General features: G+C 45.8%; 1 protein-coding gene across 1 annotated transcript in view; it reads right to left on the minus strand.

Moving 5' to 3' along the window:
• The window catches only part of ALK (ALK receptor tyrosine kinase), a 3,554,133-nt gene that overhangs the window by 855,320 nt on the left and 2,676,023 nt on the right, over positions 1-22,790 (minus strand). The gene's annotated exons all lie outside the window — the stretch shown is intronic.

A 22,790-nucleotide genomic window follows, 5' to 3' on the forward strand; every position in this document is an offset into this window, starting at 1 on the left:
AGTGTACAGTCCTAAGATTTGGAGAGGGGATACATATGTTAAGTTATGTTATATAGCATTTATAGCGTGCACATACACCAAAGGGCATCTTGGCACGAGGATATACGGGAAAGGGCAAGCAGAGCAGTATTTTTTAGAACAGCATGGTTTTAAGGGTTCGCCTGAATAAGAAATTATCATCAGCACATCAAAGTGCAGCAGGAAGGTTGTTGCACAATTTCCCTGCAGAAACAGAAAATGCATGCCCACCCATCCTGGAGAGCCAGAATTTGGGAGTGATCACCAAACATGCTTTTAGGTGCACCTGGAAAGACTGCCTGTTTCTCCCATTCTCTTCCAATGCTGCCACAGCCAAACAGGATTTGTGAGCTCAGGACCAGATCAGATCCTGCAAGTGAAACCTCGTGCTCTGCTTTTTCTGCTTCTGCTACTGCCGACCTTCCTGCTCCAGCTTCTTTTTACTGCTCCCTCCTGCTGCAGCCTTGTATGCCCCTCAGGTGGGTTAAGTGGCTTCAGGTACAGGCCATTTGCACTAAGTGCCTGACCTTGCCAAAAGCTATTAGATATGCCAGTGTGGTCTTGGCTCCTGCATGCCTCTTCAGCCTTCTTCCTCTTCATAGTCCCTGGGGGATTGTCAGGACATGCAGTCAATTTTATAGATATTCGATTTTTCTACTTCTTTAAAGTATCAAAAAGCCATCAGAAGGGCAGGGTTACAGGGAAAGTTAAGAAGGGGTTCCTCCTAGTCTTCCTGGTCTAATTCCTCCCCCATGTGATTCTCCTGTGGTGCACCTCCCCGAAGGATGGAATCAGAGAGCACCTGCCTAGCCCATGCCACACGAGAAGGGTTTCTTGGGGGGATCCCATTGGATTCTCCACAGCTCCCTTAAAAGGGTAGTGCCTTCTGGCTGGAAGACTTCACCGTTGCCTACCTCGTTCCCACATTCAGCGACACCTGGAAAAGTCATCTATCCCATCTGGAACAGGTGCTTCAAGCCATGTGAAAGCTGGCTTTACTATAAAGGTATCCAAATGCCAGATAGGGCAGGTTTCTGTTACTTATCTAGGACAACAAGTCGGTGGTGGCAGGAAACAGCCTCTCTATGCCAAAGCCCAGTTGGTGATGACTGGGACTTCCCCACCACCCAGACCCAATTGAGAGCCTTCTTGGGTCTCACGGATTATTACCGACATTTCATTAAGAAGTAGGGGACTCTTGCCCTTCCCTTGAATGACATAACCGCAAAGAAGCTGCTGAAAATGGTCACTTGGGCCCCTGCCTGTCCGTCATCCTTCGAGAGTTTGAAGGAAGGCCTGTGGCAGGCCCTGATTTTGAATATCCCAGATTTTGGAAAAGAGTTTATCATACAGACATATGCTTGAGAATTTGGCGTCAAGGCAATGTTAGCACAAATGAACTCTGAGGGGGTAGAACAACCTTGTGCGTATCAAAGTAGGCATTTTTCCAAGTAAGAGCATAACTATACTACCATTGAATAGGCAGTGTTTGCGGTTGTTTGGGTGGTATGGAAGCTGAAGCCCTACATCTTTGGATCTCACCTCACTGGCTAAAGTGACCGCAGACCTCTGAGGTGGCTTATGGAGAGGAGCCAGGAATCAGACACAGACACAGGGGGTTCATGGTTTTGGCCATAAACATTTATCGACAAAAGAATAGGGGGTTTTGAAATGCCTCTCTGTCCCTACCTCAAACACAACAAAGGGTCTGTTTGATGTCAGAATGTCCAAAGCAAAACGTCTTGTGGCCAAAGTACTATTCTGGCGCTCACATTCGAAAAAATCAATTCTAAGGTGAAAGGGAACATGTGTTTGGCCTTGGGTTGTGTACAAATGTTCAAAAAGGAAATGTTTAACTCCAATACAACAGTTCAAAAAGAATAGAGTTCCTTTTTTAAGAGGGTAGTTCCCTTCCCCTGGATTTCTCTTCACTCTGTTTTATACTTCCAAGAATATTAGTTCCTTACGTTTCTTTTGATCAACAACACAACTGGTCCACAAAACAACTTGGCACTTAGTCTGTATCTTGGTAGGATACCCGGAGCACTCTTCTGCCAGGTTTTGACTCCTCTTTAATATGTCTTAACACAGCCTTTTACTAGTCCTGATGTGTCCTTCTCAGGATCTCTTTAGGTGATGTATTTTACTCACACTGTTCAACTAGTCCTTGCCTGGTATGCTTCCCTACCAGAGCTTTCAAATATGAACACACTTGTAACTTGCATATCCCTTGTATACTCTCCTGACAGGGCTTTCTTATATGAACACACTTGCAACTGCCTGGTGTACTCTCCTGCCAGGGTTTTTTGTTTGTGACTTTACTCTGCTGGTACATACTCTTAACAGGGCTTTTCTCTTGTGACTTAAACCTGCCTGGTATATTCTCCTGCCAGAGCTTCTCTCAGATGTATGTTATTGTGTCTTTAGTCTGCCTGTTGTACTCTCCTGCCATGGCTTTATATGTGTACTGTGCACATTTACAAACTTGATAGTCTTCTATATTTGTTATGTTCTGTCTTGAATCTTCCAGGTATACTATCCTGCCAGGACTTCCCTTATATATGCATTTTACACATTTACAAACTTGACAGTCTCTTATATTTACTTTGTTTTGTCTCTTTAAGTGATATTCACTTGCTTGTTATTTCTTATATACTACATTCACTGTTATTTGCTTTCAGCAGGGTTGCCAATATGCCCCAGTGTTCCCGTTTTCTTTGGGTGGATGCACCAACTCTTGATGGCGCATGCAGGTTCTCCTGCAGTATGCCTGTGGCAACTCTTCAGCGTTACGCTCTCTTCTGCTGCCTCTGCGCTGTTGCTTCTGTATCTCTCATGGCTCCCGCTCGTCTGGGGAATGGATGGGGTATCCTCAAAAGAAAAAAGGGGATACCATGTCTCGTCCGATGATGCCCTGAATTTATGTTTTAAGTCAGTGTTACAATATGTCATACAGGAAGGGGAGGATAAAGGGGAGGGTGTTATATTCTAATCGAACAGTGGGATATCCTATATGATCTAATGGGCTTACCCTACTCCCCTGAGGGTTGTCTTCCCTCAACTGATCCTCCTCCAAATAACTTCCCCCTAGGGTTTGCATCAGGAAGTGTCTGCCTCACCCTAGCCCCATGAGGGAAGGTCCCTCCCATGGAAGCAATGATGGTATTACCCGATTCATACCTTGCAGGGAGAGAACCCCAAGTTACTGCATTGGACCATATCCCAACAGGAATTAGACATTAACATCCAACACAAAGCGGGGATGCAGCTGCAGCACTCCAATGCAGATGGCCTCACTAGGTACTTTGGCCAGGAGGATGAGCCAGATACTTAGAATAGTGATTCTCAACCATTTTTGCTGATGGCCATTTGAGGAATTGCAATCTGTTAAGGTTGAAGAGCCCTGGCTTTTTGATTAATATGAGTACATAAAATGATAAAGGTAATTCCTTCTCGAAAGGGGTAATCTGCTAACCAGATACCCCTTTGGTGCCTAGAAGCACTTCCTGTTGTACAGTACGCCTTATAAATGCTCAATAAATAAATAAACTCCATAACAAAAGCATAGTGCACTTGTGTCCCACTGCATCAGTTTTGTGATCCGCAGCACCAGCTTGCTCGTGGTTCAGAGCAGGTTATAAGGTCACAAGATGCTCACTCCACCACAGCAACCGAAAAAGTCACTGCAGCACAGGGGCGACATTTAAGATATGTCACTGGTACCCAAACTATGATGATCATGAGTACGCATTGCTGGTGGCAGGGTAATCTCTAAGAATAATGTATTCCTGAGTTTAGGCATAGTGCATGGCGATACTTATGGTCATGGCCGCCACCTTGGTTAGAATGGATTTCTGAACTCTGCTCTGGTGAACAGATGTTCAAGGGACCACCCTTGTTTAGTGAAACAGGGAACACTTCTGTGAAATTAGCCAGGACAATTCAAGGTAACTTAAAGAGCAGTCAAGGCTGAGTCTCAGGAGCAGTGGGGGTGATCTGAGGTCTTGGATGAGCACAAACAGCAGGATGACAAAATGTAACCTTTGACAGTAGTATATCACAAATATACAATTTATTAGGCCCAGAACAAACACATGTGAATAATGAAGAACACAGTAATACTACTACCTAAACAAACACTATGTAAAATATATATACAGTCACTCTTCGGTCAAAGGGCGGATTCCCAGCAAAACCTGTAAGGAGGGAAAGCAAACAGACTTCATGACAATGGTCAACTCCAGAAATGGATATCCCTAACTTAAGAAGTCCAGTCCCACGAAGACTGGAGCCTTGTGCTCAAGGTTATGTTTGTGCGTAAAATCGCTTGTTGATGCGTAAAGCTCACAAAAGACAAACTTCAATGGGAAGGCAAAGTTAGAAGAGGACACTGGAGTGTGACGAATTGGATTCCAAGAGTCAGAGGCAGGTATGCTACAGAGAACAATGCTGTCCATAACTTTCAGACAACTATAGGAAGCAAGAGCCGCCCAAGTCAAGGGATCCTTTGTGCTCAAAAACAGTATTGATGATCAAGGGACCACTGGTAAGTGGTATGATTACTCACCGCCCTTAGCTCACTCTAGGCTCAAACTTGGCAGGTTTGAAGAAGGTCGCATGGACTACGAAATCTCCTCTTTGATAACGCTTCAAAGTGCACAGGCACTGAGGCTGCAGATGCAGGTCCAATTTACATCTGGAGCTAGAACCCTTGTCATGAATGTGGGACAAAGAAAGCACTGATGCAGCTGGTCCCAGGACACATGAAGAAAGGCGGGAAAGTCACCAGCAGTGACAGCCACTCTCGCACAGTGATGCAGGAGCACCCAAGTCTCGTGGACTGAAGCGCACTTCTCTCTAACATCCCGAAGCAGTAGGGATGACTAGATTTGACAAGATGCTGCTTTGCAGTGCGAACTAGGGTTCTCCCAAAGCACAAGCCGAAACCCGGTGTGGCAACGCTCCAGCATGGGGGCCAAGATACAAGCTGGTCAGTCTACTGGAGGGCCCAAGAACACTTCAGAGAAGGTTTGTTTGCAGAGCACTAAGGAGGTGTTGAGAGTGATTGCCCCCCCCCACTAAAAAGGGTTGAAGCACCTTTGCAGGTCTTCAGAGATCGAGCACAAAGCAGGGCTCTACCAGGACAACAGCGGGCTCAGGATGCCAAACCTTCTCTGCGTGGTAGCGGACAGTCCTTGGATCTGCTTCACTTCTCAGGATACTTGGCTCTGTGTAGAGGTCGATTCGGACTTCAGCGTGATCTGTGGGTTTGCACTCAGAGCCCCTCCTCAAATCCCAAAGGCCAGTGAGTGCTTGCACCAAGCTGACGAATGAGGAGATCTGCCCCACTCATGCACGCCAGCAGTGGTCAATCAGGGACCACCACAGCTCTCGTGCTCTTGTAAACAACAGACATCCTGGCACCAGTAGTGTGATTGGGACCAGACAGTCCCAGCCCACTTCCTAGGTACCCACACACGTGACATGCATAAGCCTGCAAAAAGCACCGGCTTTCACAGGAAAATGCATGCCCAAATAAGGACTCCCAGTTCAAAAACCGCAAGGGGAAGACCAACGGGCAAAATGGCCAAAGGAGAAGACAAAAGACCTCGTAGCACTGCCATGATGGACACCAGTCACAGTCATGAGCCACACGCGGTAAACATGGTATGGCTCAGTAAACGTTAATACAAATACATGAAAAAGCTTCTGCTGCCACCAGTGTACTCCTAGGCACATTGTCCAGTTACCAAACATCCTTAAGGGATGTGTAGGGTTCGAAAACACAAGGACCTCAGTGCTCAGTACTGTAATGTACTGTGTGCACTGAAATATAGTTGCCAAACGTGGCAAGAAAGTCATAAAGTTAAGGGAAACAATGTCTCCAGGTACTGACTGTCAGAAGGACAAGTCAGTTTCCCCAGAAGGATGAGCGAAAACCCAGTGGAGTCCAGCTGAAGGCTGGGCTCAGGTATCAAAGGAGCACACCCATTCAGGAAGAGTAGCCTCACAACAAGGTGCTGCATATCCAAAGATACTTGTTGTCAGTAGGAATGAAGGGGGAGGGAGTATGAAATGCAGGAGTGCCCTGGACACTGGAAGAAGTTTTACATCATCTTGTTTTTCCCTGTTCTATTTCCCTTTCCTGTCTCCTCCACTTCCTCTAGAGCAAAGCACTTTGGGTGCAAGATCAACAGGCCAACGTCCATTGTAGTCAGCAGCAGGAATTGGCCCACTAAAGCAGGCTAGCTTTAGACCAATCACCTGAGGACTTATGCCTTTAAAAGAAGGAGGCTTGCACCTCTTCAGCAGAATTCCCTCAGTTCCTCAAGGATCCTTTAAGGCTGAAGGGACGCTCTGAAGATTCTGGCCTGGATTTCCTTGGGGACAGTTGCTCTCCCCAAAGCCCAGGAGGTGAAAAAGGAGCCATCTAAGACAGAAGGAAGATCTGTCCCCCTAACCACTCTCAGGGAACATTGGGGGTGACCAGTGCTATGGACCAGGACCATCCATTCTGCAACAGATCTTCTGTGTAAGATGAGCAGATAGTGAACTGGAGCATCATGTCCTTGAGTGCTTTGTGAAGGCCTCACAACAACCAGAGGTCCAGACAAACTGAAGTTCCCTGTTCTATCGCAACTGGTCACTCTGAGTTCCGTGCATGGTGCTGGTTTCAACGTTCTTCCAACCAGCCAAACTATTGCAACGCATCTAAATCAGCTTGACACTGTGCCGTGTCCTAGCAAAGCAAGTCACCTGCTAGGCCTAAAGCGTCTACTCAATGCTGGACCCAAACCGAATCTGTGGATGGTCACTCGTCAACTCTAACTGGGAGTTGCAACCACAGCTCAGCCTAGCTAGCCCGAGAATTGCCACCTCATTGACTGCAGATTGACACACCCTCGACCACCACTTCAACGACAGTCATCCGCCAACTCAAACTGCTGGAGCGTCACTCGCCGACCTCTCTCTGCGGACAAAGCCCGACTCGGCCGGCCAACTGTGAAATGTTCTCGGGACCGCCCCAAACTGTACCACTGAACGGTCGCATTTGACCCTGCTTCATACCCGCTTGCTGCCAGGACCTCCACGATCTTAGGTTGTGAACTGAGTCTGATTAGCTTGCATCCTCGTTTGGCACCAGGTCTGAACGCATCTGCCTACCACCAAGAACTGAATCCAGGTATTAGTGACACTGAACTGCCCCCATGGTCCATTAGGACACTGGTTAGGTAACAATCGCTCCTGTTTTCAACCCAATATCCTTGTTATTGTAGTACCTTACCCACCACCCCTTAAACTATGTTCAAAATTCTACTTTCTCGAGTCTGTTGCATCATCTCTGTGGTTTCCACTGGGGTATGTTTTTGTATAGTAATCTCTTTTCGTTCTACGTGCAGATGGTGTGTTTAATTTAAGTGTTTATATTTTACACTAATCACCTTTTAGACGAGCAAGACCTATTAAAAGTTGAGGGGTTTTTATGGAGAACAATCTCCCCTCCCCCCTTGTGCTCCCCCTGTCATTATTAGGCTTGAATTGGGATTAAAATCATTGAATTTCTACCAGCTGTGGAAGAAGTTAACGCTCTGTCAACAAATTATGTTTCCGCCAGAAAATACCATCTTTGAATTGTTATGTAATAATTCTCAAGGGATGCCACCAGCTTTTGTTCAAATATTGGAAACTTCATTAATGAGACAAGGTTTTAATTTGGCATATTTATGACAGGATAAGAGACGTGCCAAATGTGACCTCACACAATATGATTGGTGTGAAACCTGCACGGTGGTTCTAAGTTATAAACACTATGAACAAATACATAAGGAAACTAAGAGAATAGGTGAAGGATAATATTTATTTATTTACCCAATCTCCCTCACTTTACCTCACCTCTGAAGAAGTATGATGACATTTCATTTTAATTTGCTTAGGAAACTTTTTTTGCAATGCATTAGAGCTAAACTACCTTTGGAGAATGCCCTATGTAGATTCTGCGGGCAAGATCGTGAAACATTGCAACACCTTATCATAAATTGGGAGGATTTGCATATGGTACGCTTGATGTGTTTGTGTCACTTGGTTCATGATCCTTCAGGGATTTTTATTATCATGTTTTGGACACACATTTTTATCAGGGAGTTTCTTAAAGATGAGTTATGCGCTTTTGAACCTTGATTGGACATTCCCTTTTTTGGGATTGTGGTACTCTGTTAATTGTGTCCCTACTGGTTCACCTTCACACCCCTCTTGAGATTATAGCCTTCCCTCGGCCATGTTACCACACAAGGTGAAGGAGGTATATCTCTTGATTGGCCCGGTTTTACCTTTATGATTACGTTATGTTTTGGGTTGTAGAAGTGTGAGGACTGAATGGGCCATTTCCACCCCTACTCATCCTTGTACTCCTGCGAGGCAGAATCCAATTCTTCACAATTATCAAATCCTCCTGGTTAGCAACCTCCTCCTGTTGTCTTACCACCTTATCTGGATGTCTCACTACCACCTACTCGTTCAATACCACCTCCTCCTATTGCTTCAGCAGCTCCTCCTCTAGACGTTACTCCACCTCCCCCAGAACCCTTGTGCCTTCTCCTCTTCTTTCACCTGCTGTTTACCATCTGCTCCTGTTTTTTCAGCATCTCCTTCTCTGGCCGTTTCACTAACCCCCTTTTCTTCCTTCTCCTCTTTTCCCTGCTGTTTCCCGCCTCTTCTGCCTTCTCTTCAAGTCTACTGCAAGGATACTGCGTGCACACCACTTAGGATACTGCATGGCATTGGGGGCACTGCATGAGGAACATATTCTGCATTAGAGATGGCAGCAGGAGAGGGGGAACTCGGCATTAGATGAGAGCAACAGATGACTCAAAGATCAGAGGGGAGTCTCTGTCTTTTGGATGAATGAGGACTCTGATGGGTGGGAGTCATGATGTGTGTGGCTGGGAAACTGCTGATAGAGAGAGCTAGTGTTCCATTAGGGGTTGGGAGAGGTGTGTGTGGACAGGGAAATCTTGAGAAATGCTATGTTTTGTTATTTGCTAATGCTAGAGATGCAGTAGGCTCAGCTGAGAGCTTGAGAAGGAAAGAGGCCGGAGGGGCTGGAGACGTTGCAGTAGTTCGACACCCATGTTTAGAGGTTGCATATTTGCTTGCTTATGTAGTAATTTGCAGTGTTTTTATCATGCAATGCAAAGCATGAAGAAAGTGTATTGTGTTTGGAATTTAACCAATTTCTGTGTCTTCTTTTTGTGTCTTATTATGTGATATGTTCATGTTTGTTTGTCCCATAGCATAGCAATTTTGCTGTAGTTTCTCAGATGCATCTCAGTAAGACAGTGCACCATTATTTTTGTAGTTTCGCAAATGGCATCTCCTCTGTGCCACATGCTCTCTCGTGGAAGACAGCGATAGTTGTGCCAATATTCAAGAAGGGCCATAGGGCAAAACCTAAAATCTTTTGCCCTTTCGCCCTTCTTGATGCCCCAGGAAAGACATTTGCATTGATGGTGTTGCAGATGCTTCAAGAGTGGGGGGAAGGGGCTTTTGAGTTAGATGTGCATCAACGTGGCTTTGTAAAGGGTAAAAGTATTGTTTTAAATGTTTTTTTTAAATTATTTAAAAGAAAGTGCTCCAGTGCATGGGGGAAACATTTTTATGGAATGTATAGATTTTGAAGGGGCATTCAATAGTGTTGATAGAGGCATCCTGTGCCATAAGCTTATGACCCGGGGGTTTTCCGCTGGGATTGTTGGACGTTACATAGCAGCTATATAGCGATACGTCATTGCAAATAAGGATCAATCAGCAGGAGAAATCGACTAAAAGTATTTCCACTAATAGAGGATTAAAGCAGGGCTGCATCCTTGCCCTGTTTTTGTTGAACCTGTTAATTGCAGACTTCGGAAATAGTCTGTCAGCAATAAGGGCTCACCCTCCACACATACAAAGCCAACCAATTCAATGGCTGTTATATGTAGATGACCTGGTCCTTTTGGACCAGACACCAATAGGACTGCAAAGGTCGCTAAACGCCTTACAAGCATAGGCTCAGAAAAATAACTTAAAAGTTAACACTGCCAAAACTAAAGTGATGGCCTTTAAATCTGCAAGAGCTAAAAGTAGGTATGCTTATCCCTGGAGTTTGGATCAAGTTCCCTTGCTGGTTGTGAACTCATATCTTTATCTGGCTTTCAATATGAGTGAGTGATGATGCTAGAGAAGCTCCAAATGTACAGGAACTTTGAAGGAATGCAAAAGCACTGGAAACTCAGGGAATTGTTTTATTGAAGAAATATGGAAGATTCTTGATATTGTACACAATCCACTTTTATGAAATGAAGGTTATACTAGGTCTAACCTACAGTACCTATGTGTGTACGAGAAGATGATAAATGAAAATGAAGATTTAGCTGTGTATAATTAGCAGTGTAGGAGGAGGCAAATATGAAAGGAGATGTGTAAATTAAAAAACATTACAGATTTCTGCAAGAGGAGAACACATCCAAATATTATATTTGCTCAGCTTCAGTTCTGTCTTACTGATCAGTGACAAGGCAGCACCAATAACGCTTTGCCTTTATATCCCACAGAGCTCCCTAATTGTGAGAGAATAAAAGATAGGCCCATGTGGCACTGATCACGCTGCTCATTAAGGACGGCTTTCTAGGCAATTGAAGAGGAAATCCACCCTCCCAGGGGACAGTGATTCTCAGAAGCTTGCAACGCTTTGTAACTATGGTTTACAGATACAGTTTGATGCGACAAGTGTGTGCCATGTCATAAATGAGGCAAGCTACAAGGAAATGACATGGGAGGCTAAGAGGCTTAATGAATAGGAAGCTTGACAGCCCTAAGGAACAGATCCAATTATGACTTTTAGTCATTGCTAAATGTGGTATCATACTCCTTCCTCCTAGCCTACATGTTTACCCTTACACACCTACTGTAAATATGAGATAAAAACACGGAACGAAAGCCCTATCGTCTCCAGATCAAATGCAATACCCCTCAATGGCGATGTGCACAAGCTATTCATTTCAGGAGCAGAGCACTCACTGCATCTACCAGGGTTGGACACACAAACCACTAACTCTCACGCCGAAGGAAACACCAGAGTCTTTACACTGTCACTTCATTACAATATATAAGGTAGACATAAGGTAGCAACAATGATCTCACTCCCTGATGACACCACAGAATGTGACATCACACACCCTTTGACCCTGATGAAACAATTTTACAATAAGTGTAAAACGAATAGCTGTATTAATCATTAAACAGAAGCAAATAACAGGCGGGCACAAGGTTTGCAAGGGGTGTAGAAGGAGTCACAATCCCTGGCCTATATGGTACAGTATGCTTAGGGGTTTGTTTATTGCTGCATCCTGAGGAAGGGTGTCGGGCACGAGCGCACCCACATCTTTCCTTTCATGCGTGCTATAGACTCAATAGACACATCTGCAGTCTAATGGCTGCAACTGCACCTCTGTTTATTAAGTACCAGGCTACTATGCAAGTCTATGCAAAAAGGTCGACCATACTCGTCCTTAGCACTTACCGGGTTACATCTGTGTTTGCACTCTCATTGAGACATTCTTTCTGAGAGAAACATTCCGTCTGTAAGGGTATGGTTCTAGGTGGGTATCCTGACAACATCAGTAACTTCATGTTTTGGTAGGAAGTGCAACTTACTAGTGAACACCGTTTCAACTTGCCGAGTACAGTAAAGGAACATAATGGTATGTATATTATATTTAAGGAATCCAGTTAGAGGTATATTTTGAATCTAATAGGAGAACTACAGAGGGCGAACATGCATTCTCTAAAGAAAATAAACAATGCAGATAAGAAGTTGGAGAAAGTATTGGAAAATCTTACAACTGTATAAGTTTAAGCCTCAGTGAGAGCAAATCACTCCTAATTACCTACCAAACCGTTTTCAGACAATCAAGAGGTACTGAAACAACCCTACATTGGGGCGGAGATCTAAAACACCTGAATGACATCAAAGCAGTCACTCTCATCCTACTTGACCTGATGGCTGCCTGTGGCATTGTTTACCCGGAGATTTTGCTCCAGTGTCTGCAACTACCCCTGACTCTTCAATAATATTAAAGACTGCTTGCATCGCTCATATGTTTTTCCAACACCCTTTACATTAAATAAAAATGAATTTCACTGAGGGCTTCTTCCCTCTGTATGTGACATGGTCTAAAGGCTGATCCTCTACCTTGTGGTTTTTACTTTTGGTTTGCCCCATGTTTGTTTTGACTTGTTGTTTTACTCTTTACTTTTATTTCCTTGTGGTGTACCTTTGGAACCGAGTTGCGTGGATCATACATTTTACTTTTCTGTTTCTTGTAGGACCTCTGTAGGTCCCTGGATTGTCCCTGGTCTCATCATCATCTTTTTTGTTATTTTAATCTTGATTTCCTTTCATTTCAATCATGGCTATTTGGGGTGTCCGGTCAAATGGTCGAAAATAAAAGATCGAATTACCATTTGATCGAAGTAAAATGGTCGGAAAAAAAAGGTCGATTTTTTTTATTTATTTATTTATATATATATATTTTTTTAGTTTTGGTTGGTTAAAAAATATTTTTAATAAAAAAAAGGGGGGTTGGGGAGAACCCCCCCATAAAAAAAAAATAAATTCGACCTTTTTTTTTCGACCATTTTACTTCGATCAAATGGTCATTCGATCATTTGGTTTTCGACCAAATGACTGGTAACCACTATTTGGATTGGTATGCATTCTAAAATGGCCACCAGCAGCTATGTTTTACCAGCCAGCACTGGATTGGTCCACTCCAAGTCACATGGGGTTACCACATGACAGAGGTACTATTTCACTAAAATAGTAATTCGAACATGCAACAGTCAAGCTGAGTGTGGCTGCCATATTTTTGTCGGAGTCTCTTTAGAGTCACAGACCACCTAGCGTTAATCACGCCTACTAAATGCTTGGCCTTTGGAAACTCTCCTCCTCTCTCCACTTCACATCTCCTTCCATTAAATCATAATAATGAATCATACTAGCTCCCAAAAAACGAACTAGACTTTCAAAATACGTGAGAACAAGTTATTGTTTAAAATGTTTCCTAATTAATGCCAGATCATTATTTAAAAATAAAATTCATATTCAAAGTCTTATACTGGACATACATAGTGTAAGAGAGATGTGGCTGCTTGATGATACTTGCCATATGCATAGATGTGTGTACATCACTCCCAGCACAGGAAGCAGCGAGGGACTGATGGCAGATCCCAGGGGCAATCACTTAGGATCCAGGGATCACAACTCTCATCAGTATGGCCCTGCATGAACCCCCCCAGAAAAAAAACTTCTTCTAAATATAGAGCCCAAATACCCACTTGAAAAGATTATTTCTAACTCTATTTTTGTGGTTTTGCCACGTGATGATATTGGGGAAGTTAGCCACCACTATGATTTTGGTAGATATGACAAACAATTGGGCGCCTCGTTAATCCACAATGTCATTCGTGCGTCTGTTCTTGAGAGGAAGAGGAAGCCTGATACCTGAGCAATACAAACCATTCTGACACCCCGTCAGAAGAATGTGATTAATCTGATTTGTAACTAAAGCCATTATACAAAATAGACTTCAAGCAATCATGCGTCATTACTCTCATATGTATCCAGTCCCATGCTCCAAGTCTTACATTGTATATATTTAGCATGGGTCAGCAGGCATGCAGTATTCTGTATGGCGGTGGGCGAAACATTCCTCCTGTGGATAGTATAGGCATCAAGCATACCTCTTGCCCTATGCCAACAATTAAATGCAGGGAATTCTACACATTTTGTGGCTTGCCTTGTCAGTGGAAGGCCATTAGACATGTTAACCCGTTTAACTTGCCAAAAGTTGAAAGCTCCAATGCCCTGTGATTGTTTCATGCTTCGTAAGCATGAAACACGCATGTGCTTCACCCGCAGGTGGACAACGACAACCACTGAATGAAGCTGCCATTAGGGCCACGCAATGGATTGTGTCAACATCTAAGTACTGGCCTCGTGCTCTGAAAATTATATCCTCCTGTCCCTGGTATGGGCATATGTTCCCACTCTTATCCCTTCATTAATTCGGTATATGCCATATCAATCCAACAATGGTCTCAAGCAGAGGAAACGTGGGCTACGAGTGCCTCTGCTCTTTCTTATTGTCTACTTTGAAAGTCAAGAATGTACGAAATGACAACCTATTCCCCAATACATGCAAAATGAAATGCTATATTATTTAATTTTGTTCCTGTGGAATGAGCTGATGGTTCCGACCACAACTAATTGCATTCTGCATCAATTTCCTGCAGGATGGGACGGGGACATTTTTGGAGCCTTGAAACACTATTTGAAACACCATAAAATAAATAATATAAATAAAATTCCTAATTGTGTGAAATTGTTTTATTCTATCTTACAGTCTGCTTGGTTGTGGCGGGTGGTGGTGGTGCTAGGGGGTTCATTACACCCTTATTTGGTGCATTTCATCACAGAAACATTTGGTGTGTTGGTAATAACATGTTTTGACATAAACAGGTGTATACAATTTTCGATTTTGACAGCTGAATAATGTATCGTTTGTTTACTTGTCTTTTATTTGTAAAATGCCAAAAAATGACAGCAAAAAGGTAGCTTGAAAGTGATGGCAAGATAAATACTAAGGAATGAGGAAATAAAAAAACACATTATAAGAGCAAAAATAATCCTAATGGCCCTGTTTTGAAATGCTTGGCGTATGGCCGACAAACAAGTTACTTACCAACTGGTAACGCTCTTTCTACTGGATGGTCTTCCAATGCATTCCACATCTTTGACATCTTTGACCTGTAATGTCCACAGCTGTGCACTTTGGAAACTTTTTCGGCAGAGGGTGTCCTGCGTCGATTGCATCGGGTCCATGTCCCTTGAGGGCCTCCATCGAGGACGACGTCACAGGATGTTATAAATAGGACGCACAACGCCCGTAGCCTCAGTTTAAGTTTTTTCCCCCCAGAACGTGTGACACCATTCTGATGCCTGCTGGACTGCATTTAGCCTTGCGGAAACAGAAGCTGCAATCGCATAGGAAATTCTCCTGAGGGGCAGGCTGGGAGGGCGATTTGGAATGCGTAGGAGGAACATCCAGTCGAAACAACGTTACCAGTTGGTAAGTAACTTGTTCTTCGAATGGATTGTGTCCTCCAACGCATTCCACATCTTTGACAGACTCCCAAAGCAGTACCAGTAAATGGAGGAAGGAAAAGAATTTAGAATACCCAATTAGATTGCGGAATAAAGAAATGCCTTCCCAAATGCCATATCCTGAAAATGGATTGTATCCAGGGACTAATGTTTTACAAATGTATGCATTGAAGCCCAAGTAGCGGCATCACAAATATTCCCAATAGGAACACCCCGCTGGAGGGCGGTGGAAGTATCCAAGCCCCTAGTGAATAAGCTCTCAACCCTTCAGGAGGGTTTTACCCGCAAACCGCTAACACTCTGTAATGGTAAGGATTATCCACCTGGACAAGGTCTGTTTGGTAACAGCCCTGCCCAATCGGTGTCCAGCATATCCTACAAAGAGTTGGTCATCCACTCTGGCCCTGGACATCCTAGAAATGTAAAAGCTAAGAGCTCTCCTAGGCTCTAACCGATGGAGACGCTCCTCTTGGAGAACCTGACGCCCCTCGCGCGAGAGCAGATTCACTCCATCGCGCGAGAGCAGATTCACTCGGTGGGGAAGACGGCGTGGAGGGCAAATGGACATTTCCAGATGTCTGGGTACCATGCCCTCCTGGCCCAATCCGGAGCAATGAGGATCATGTGGGAACCGAACCTCCATAACGTCCGCAACACTTGAGGAATGATGGGGACTGGAGGAAACGTGCACAGCAGTGGGAATGACCAATCCACCACAAACGCGTCTCCTTAGGCTCCGCTTAGAGGAAATTCACTTGAGCAGAATCTCTTGCACTTTCGGTTGACACTGGTGGTGAAGAGATCCACTTGCAGGGTTCTGCAAAGGGCGAAGATCTCCTGAAAGACTTTCTGAGCCAACTTGCACTCGTGCAAGACTGTGTTCTGCCTGCTCAGAGGGTCAGCCGCCACATTTTCGTCGCTGGCCAGATGAACTGCCGAAATCGAAATTTCCGGCTCCATGGCCCAGAACCAGAGCTGCATTGCCTCTCTGCACAACGGGAGTGACCCTGCCCCCCTTTTTTTTTAGATAATGCCTGGCCACTGTGCTGTCTGTCATGACCAGGACACTCTTCCCCCTTACCGAGGGCAGAAAAGCCTTCAGGGCTAGCCTGATGGCTCTCAGCTCTAACAGATTGATGTGGAGTCTGGACTCGGACGGAGACCAACCACCGCTGGCAGTCAAGTTGTTGGCATGAGCTCCCCATCGTGTGAGGGAAGCATCTATCACTACAGTCACCTCCGGCCACGGTTGCCAAACGGTTCCCCCTTCATCAGGTTCTCTTCGTTCACAAACCACGGAAGGTCCTGGGAGACCGAGCGTGGGATCTGAACAGGATCCATCATCTTACCGGAGAACTGCAACCACTGCATCTTGAGGAACCATTGCAGGGATCTCATCCGCAGCCTGGCCTCTGGCACCAGAAAAATGCAGGAAGGCATGAGGCCGAGCAACTTTAGGAATTCGAAAGCGGGGAGACTCTGGGCATGTTGAAACTTGTCCACCATCTGCACAATGTGATGAGCCCTTAACTTGGGAGGCGAACACTTCCCCAAGGACGTATCCACCACAGCCCCGATGTACTGGAGCTTTTGGGAAGGTGTCAGGTGCAACTTCTTGAAATTCAGGGAGAAGCCCAGCCTCTGGAGGGTGCGGCAGGAGACACAGAGATGATCCAAAGCTAGCTCAGGAGAGCGTGCCCAGATCAGCCAGTCGTCCAGGTAGTGGTAGACGCGAATCCTCCCTTGCCCGAGGTACGCTGCCAACACCACCATGAGCTTGGTGAAGACCCTCTGGGTGGAGATCAATCCGAAAGGCAGGACTCGAAACTGAAAGTGCGAGTCACCAGCCGCAAACCTCAGGTGCTTCCTGCGCGTGGGATGGATCGGCACATGGAAGTAAGCATCCTTGCGGTCCAGAGACACCAACCAATCCTGAACTTTAAGGGCCTGGAGGACTTGAGAAAGAGTGACCATCTTGAACGTGTCCTTCCGGAATAGTTCAACCAATGTAAGTCCATGATGGGTCTCAAACCCCCGACTTTCTTTGGGATCAAAAAATAAGGGAATCACATCCCTTGTTCCTCTCCACTACAGGCACCAGTTCTATAGTGCCTTTCTCCAGCAGGGACAAGATTTCCTGCGCAAGGAGCGGATCTGGGGGCTTCAAAGACAGTTTCCCCGGTGGATTGTCGTGAGGCCGCTGAAGGAAGGGAAGACAGTAGCCATGGGCTATGGTATCCAACACCCACGCATCTGAAGTAACGTCCCGCCATTCTTCGAGATGCTGAGACAGTTTGCCCCCAACCGGCGAACCATGGGACATGGCCTCATGACTGTTTGGAAGTGGCTGCGGCAGTGCCTGACGGCAAAGAGGTAGCTGCCTGAGTGGCTCTGGCACCACGATTTCCCCATCCACCATGTTTACCTTTATGCTTGCCCCTTTGACTGGTGGCCCCTCTTGTACTACCAAAGGAGGAGTAGTACCGAAAAGAACCTCCCCTCCACTGCTGTCCCCTAGGATGAAAAGGCAGAGGGTGACGCACTGCGGTTCTCAAAGACTTTGACGCAGCTTTTGAGGTCTGCAACCTCTCAAGGCTCTCGTCTGCCTTGCTGCCAAATAAATGTGCACCTTCAAAGGACATGTTGAGAAGACGGGCCTGCACATCCGGAGCAAACCCTGACTTCTGCAACCACGCAAATCTGCGTATCACGGTGCTCGCAGTCATGGATCGGCTAACACTGTCAGCCATAGCCAAACCCGACTGAAAGGATTCCCACATGGCATCCTTGCCATCTTCATCCCCCTATATGCTCAGCCGCCAAGGAAACACAATTCCACAGAGTGCGTGAAAACCTTGCCAAGGCACACATGGAGTTGGTCGATTCCAAGGCCATGCTCCCAGCAGAAAATACCTTCCGGGTCCAACCGTCAAAGCGCTTGTCGTCCCTATCCGGAGGGATGGTAGGGTTTGCCACCTGTCTCGAGGTGGCCGTAGCCGCCTGTACTACCAAACTCTCAGGAGTGGGATGAGTAAATAAATAGCTGGGGTCGCTAACGGAAGGGCGGTATTTCTTAGTTAGAATTTTTTTCACAGGCGGAAGAGATTCCGAGGTCTACCAAGCAGCTGCCACCCTTTTATGCAAGGTAGAGGGAAATGGCAAAACAGGGTCAGAGGACAGACCTTGATCCAAGATGTCCATCAGATCATCCTGCACAAAGTCTTCCGGAGGACTAGACCAGCCCAGATACTCCGAGACTCGTGCCATGAGTCTCCTATAAGAAGACTCTGCATGAGCCCCAGGCTCAGGCCTACCAAATTCCACTTCCGAGGAAGTGTCTAGCCCCCTTGCATCCTGGAAGGGCTGCCTCAACTCCTCCATCTGACTGTCCACAGAAAAAATTGGAGCATCATCAAGGTCACCAGGTTCCTCAACTTCAAACCTTTCCTCCTCTTCAAAAATATCATCCAGAAGGGGACAGAAGAGGGCCTGGAGGCCAAAACCAGCCAAAACCGGCCTCACCGACTTCGATGTAGCCTTTCTTGGAAGATCCACAATGTCTGGGTACTCCAATGACAAATTTCAAGAAAAAATCCCTGAAGGCGCTGAGAGCGGTGACAACCTCGACGTCGTGATCGCTGAAGGCTTTGACGTCGACACAGGTGCCGACAGCGCCGATGGCTGATACGACAGCAAGGCGTTGATGTCCGAATTGGACGGACACAGCGCCAAATAAGTCGACGCAGTCCCCGAGCCCTCAGTAGGTTATTGCAGTCTAGCTGGGGACGAGGACTAAGACCAAGACCTAGAGACATGTCTCTTGCGACCCTTTGAGTCCTTGTCCGTACGGGACCTCAACGGCTCCCGATGAGTGTCGCATTGCGAAATCGAGCCCGAAGGCGTGTGAGCCACGGAACGAGACCGATCCTGGTCGGCTTTGTCAGAAGTCGCGACCGGACCGATGTCCTGCGATTGAAAAATCGCCATCATGGATTTTCTAAATGCCGCCCATTCCTCTGGAGTCGAGGACTTCATAGGGCACGAAACCTTCCTTGAGGCACCATCCTCCGAGGAGGACGGGGAAGGCGACCGGTGACAGCGCTTCCTTGAGTGCCGGGAGCAGGAAGACGAAAGGTGGGAACCACTCCAGGACTGAGATCCCCGGGAATACTTCCGATGCGGAGAGTTGCCCCTTGAGACGTCGGTGGAAACCCCCTTGGACTTGGAAGTCCTGGACTTAACAGGCCTAGAGCCCCTACCTACCTGGAGCTTCCTCTTCTGCTCCCGCAAGGCCTTGGCAGTCAGCAACTGGCATTTCGAGCAGTCATCAGTGTTGTGCGACTTGTCAAGGCATCACAAACAAATGCGGTGGGGGTCGGTGAGCGATATCTTAGACTTGCAGGCCCGTCAGGTCTTGAAGCCGGACCGCGGAGTCGGAGGGGTCGATGAGAAAGACATCTTCAAGGAAGAAAACACACAAGGTGCGCGGAGTCTCACGAAGTTAACACGTTCGCGGAAAAAACGGAACTGAGGCTAAGGGCGCCGTGCATCCTATTTATAAGGAGGTCGTCCTCGACAGAGGCTCTCGATGGACATGGATCCGACACCATTGACGCAGGACGCCCTGTGCCGAAAAAGTTTCCAAAGTGTACATATGTGGACATTACATGTCAAAGATGTCAAAGATGTGGAATGCGATAGAGGAAATAATCCATTCGAAAGGTTTTTTGCTAGACTCAGGTACATTAGTATACAGTTGACACTGCAGAACATAGTCAGCAATTTATGTTGGAACATATGGATGCCAAAAAGATGAGGGGATAGCACCGGCCTCAAGGGTTACCATAAGTCAGAGGTAGCAATGGAGAGGTAAAACCACCTTGTTGAACTTGCGGCCCTACTGCTGTTGGGAAGGATGAAATCCAGTTTAAATGCATCCCTTGCATTCTTACAAGGGGCCTAGGTGATTTACACTGTAGAGTTGCTGACTGTACCTGGCAAATACAAGAGAATTGAAGCAGCAGGGCGGTCGCAATCTCCACAGGATATTCAATATTCCTACCTATTTCTATTTGTTTTCCCAGGTATTTCCTTATTTATTTAAAGCACATGATTACTAAAAGATTTTTTTTCCTGGAACTGGACTCTAGAGAGGAGGAAGGTAACAATGTCAACTAACAGCAAAGGACTGGAGTCAGGAACCCAAAGAGGGGGAAGGTAACAACTTCAACCAACAACAAAGGACTGGGTAAGGAACCCAGAGACGAGGAAGGTAACAACTTCACCCATAATCAAAGGACTGGGTGAGGAACCCAGAGAGGAGGAAGGTAACAACATCAACCAACAGCAAAGGACTGGGTAAGGAACCCAGAGAGGGGGAAGGTAACAGCATCGTCCAACAGCAAAGGACTGGGTAAGGAACCCAAAGAGGAGGAAGCTAACAACTGCAACCAACAGCAAAGGACTGGGTAAGGAACCCAGCGAGGGGGAAGGTAACAACATCAACCAACAGCAAAGGACTGGGTAAGGAACCCAGAGAGGGGGAAGGTAACAACATCAACCAACAGCAAAGGACTGGGTAAGGGACCCAGAGAAGGGGAAGCTAACAACTGCAACCAACAGCAAAGGACTGAATAAGGAGCTCAGAGAGGAGGAAGGTGACAACTTCAACCAACAGCAAAGGACTGGGTAAGGAACCCAGAGAGGGGGGAGGTAACAACATCAACCAACATCAAAGGACTGGGTAAGAAACCCAGAGAGGAGGAAGGTAACAACATCAACCAACAGCAAAGGAATGGGTAAGGAACTCAGAGAGGAGGAAGGTAACAACATCAACCAACAGCAAAGGACTGGGTAAGGAGCCCAGAGAGGAGGAAGGTGACAATTTACAGCAAAAACGAAAAGGACTGAGTAAAATGGCAAGTTTTAAGTTTCCATTGGAAAGTAGCGAGGCAAGTACACCGACGGAGTTCAAGAAGCAGTGAATTCCAGTGGGAAGGTAGGAGTGGTTAATACAGAAAAAGAAAAAGACTACTGTACTGCTGGAATAGTGGGATGCAGGAACATTAGATTAGAGAAATGGATTGTCTGTATGGGAGAATAAAGGGAGATTATTTTAAACAGGAAACATTAGGCCATGTAAATGCTGGAGCGGCAATGGAACACACTACAGAGAGTTATGACATAAGTCTGCTGTATTTGGGCAGACATTGAAGTAAAATTACATAGTGAGTGATGTATGCATAGCATTGAAGTCCAAAAACAAGATATACCACCACATTTTGAAGAGGTTGAAGCCATGTATGTAAAGTCAAATGAAGAACTAAGCAGAGAGAATTGGAAAGGTCTAGACAAGACTGCATAAAGGCAGTTACAGCAGAGAAGAGTGAGAAAGATAAGGAACCCAGAGACAGAACCAGCAACAGCGGGACGCTGGATTTCCAGGATGCAGAGGTGGCTAGCTGCAGATCTGAAGGACATTTACCTCTATGAAAACAGGTGCTGATCAACAGAGTGAAACCTTGGGTTCAACTTCCCAAGTCCTCAATGACTAATTTAACTGACAGAAGGAAATAACATCTAGATAAGACATTAGTGACAATTTCTTGAATTCCAGCCCCAGCCTCTGGCAAAACTAGGTGTTAATGGGGCAGATAATTACCATAAAGAATTTGCACCACAAAAGAGTTCATTTTGTTTTGGCTTGAAGATGGCAAAGCCACCTTGGTGGTGGATTACAATCCAGTGTGTGAGGTTCAACGCTTTGCGTAGCAATAGCCTGAGGGCGAAATGATTCCTTTCTGTTTAGCCTTCCTGTCATTAGGGTTTTCTTGATCCTGGCAAGCAATCATTAGACTCACCCTGATTGAATATTCTTCTCATCCTGTGCGCACATACACTCACCAGCACCACACACATACCCCTGACCCCCACCGAATGTTGTCCCACAGTGCTATCTGGGCATACTGGAATCTCGTCTTACTGTGCTTGCTGGACATGATGTTTGCATTTTGAGATATCAACACCTTACAACTGCAGTGAGTGCATAGGCTTCTAAAAGCATGACATGATATATGACATCAATATCAGGCACCAATGCGAGCACCAGAGCATATCATGTCACTGGTTGACCAATGATATGATATGATAGGTTATTTATAATGCGTTTAATACCCAGAGGTTTCTAAGAGCAGATGCGCGGATCGAACCTGTGTTGCTCTGTGTCGTCTTGCTTCCAAGGCTAGCATGTTGCCCCTGAGCTATCCTCCCGGGACCAATCATGATGCGTCCTGGTTACATAATGGCAATAGATGGTGGATGGTGTGAATAACAGGGCAAATGATGTCGATGGCTGCTTTTGTCAGAAATAATATGTCTATTAAGTATTGTAGTGACATCATAACGTAGAAAAGATGAAAAAAATACTTCAGGCAGGTAATTCACATGCGTGCATACTTGACTGCCCCCGGGTGGTAGCAGTGCACGGTTTAAATCAACATAGCATAACTTGCTGCAAATCACAACCAATATGGCAATCATCCTCTGTATCTCTCCAAGATGCCCCATCACC

The sequence above is a fragment of the Ambystoma mexicanum genome, chromosome 4q (assembly GCF_040938575.1).
Source record: "Ambystoma mexicanum isolate Mex_15411 chromosome 4q, UKY_AmexF1_1, whole genome shotgun sequence".
NCBI classification, from domain to species: Eukaryota; Metazoa; Chordata; class Amphibia; order Caudata; family Ambystomatidae; genus Ambystoma; species Ambystoma mexicanum.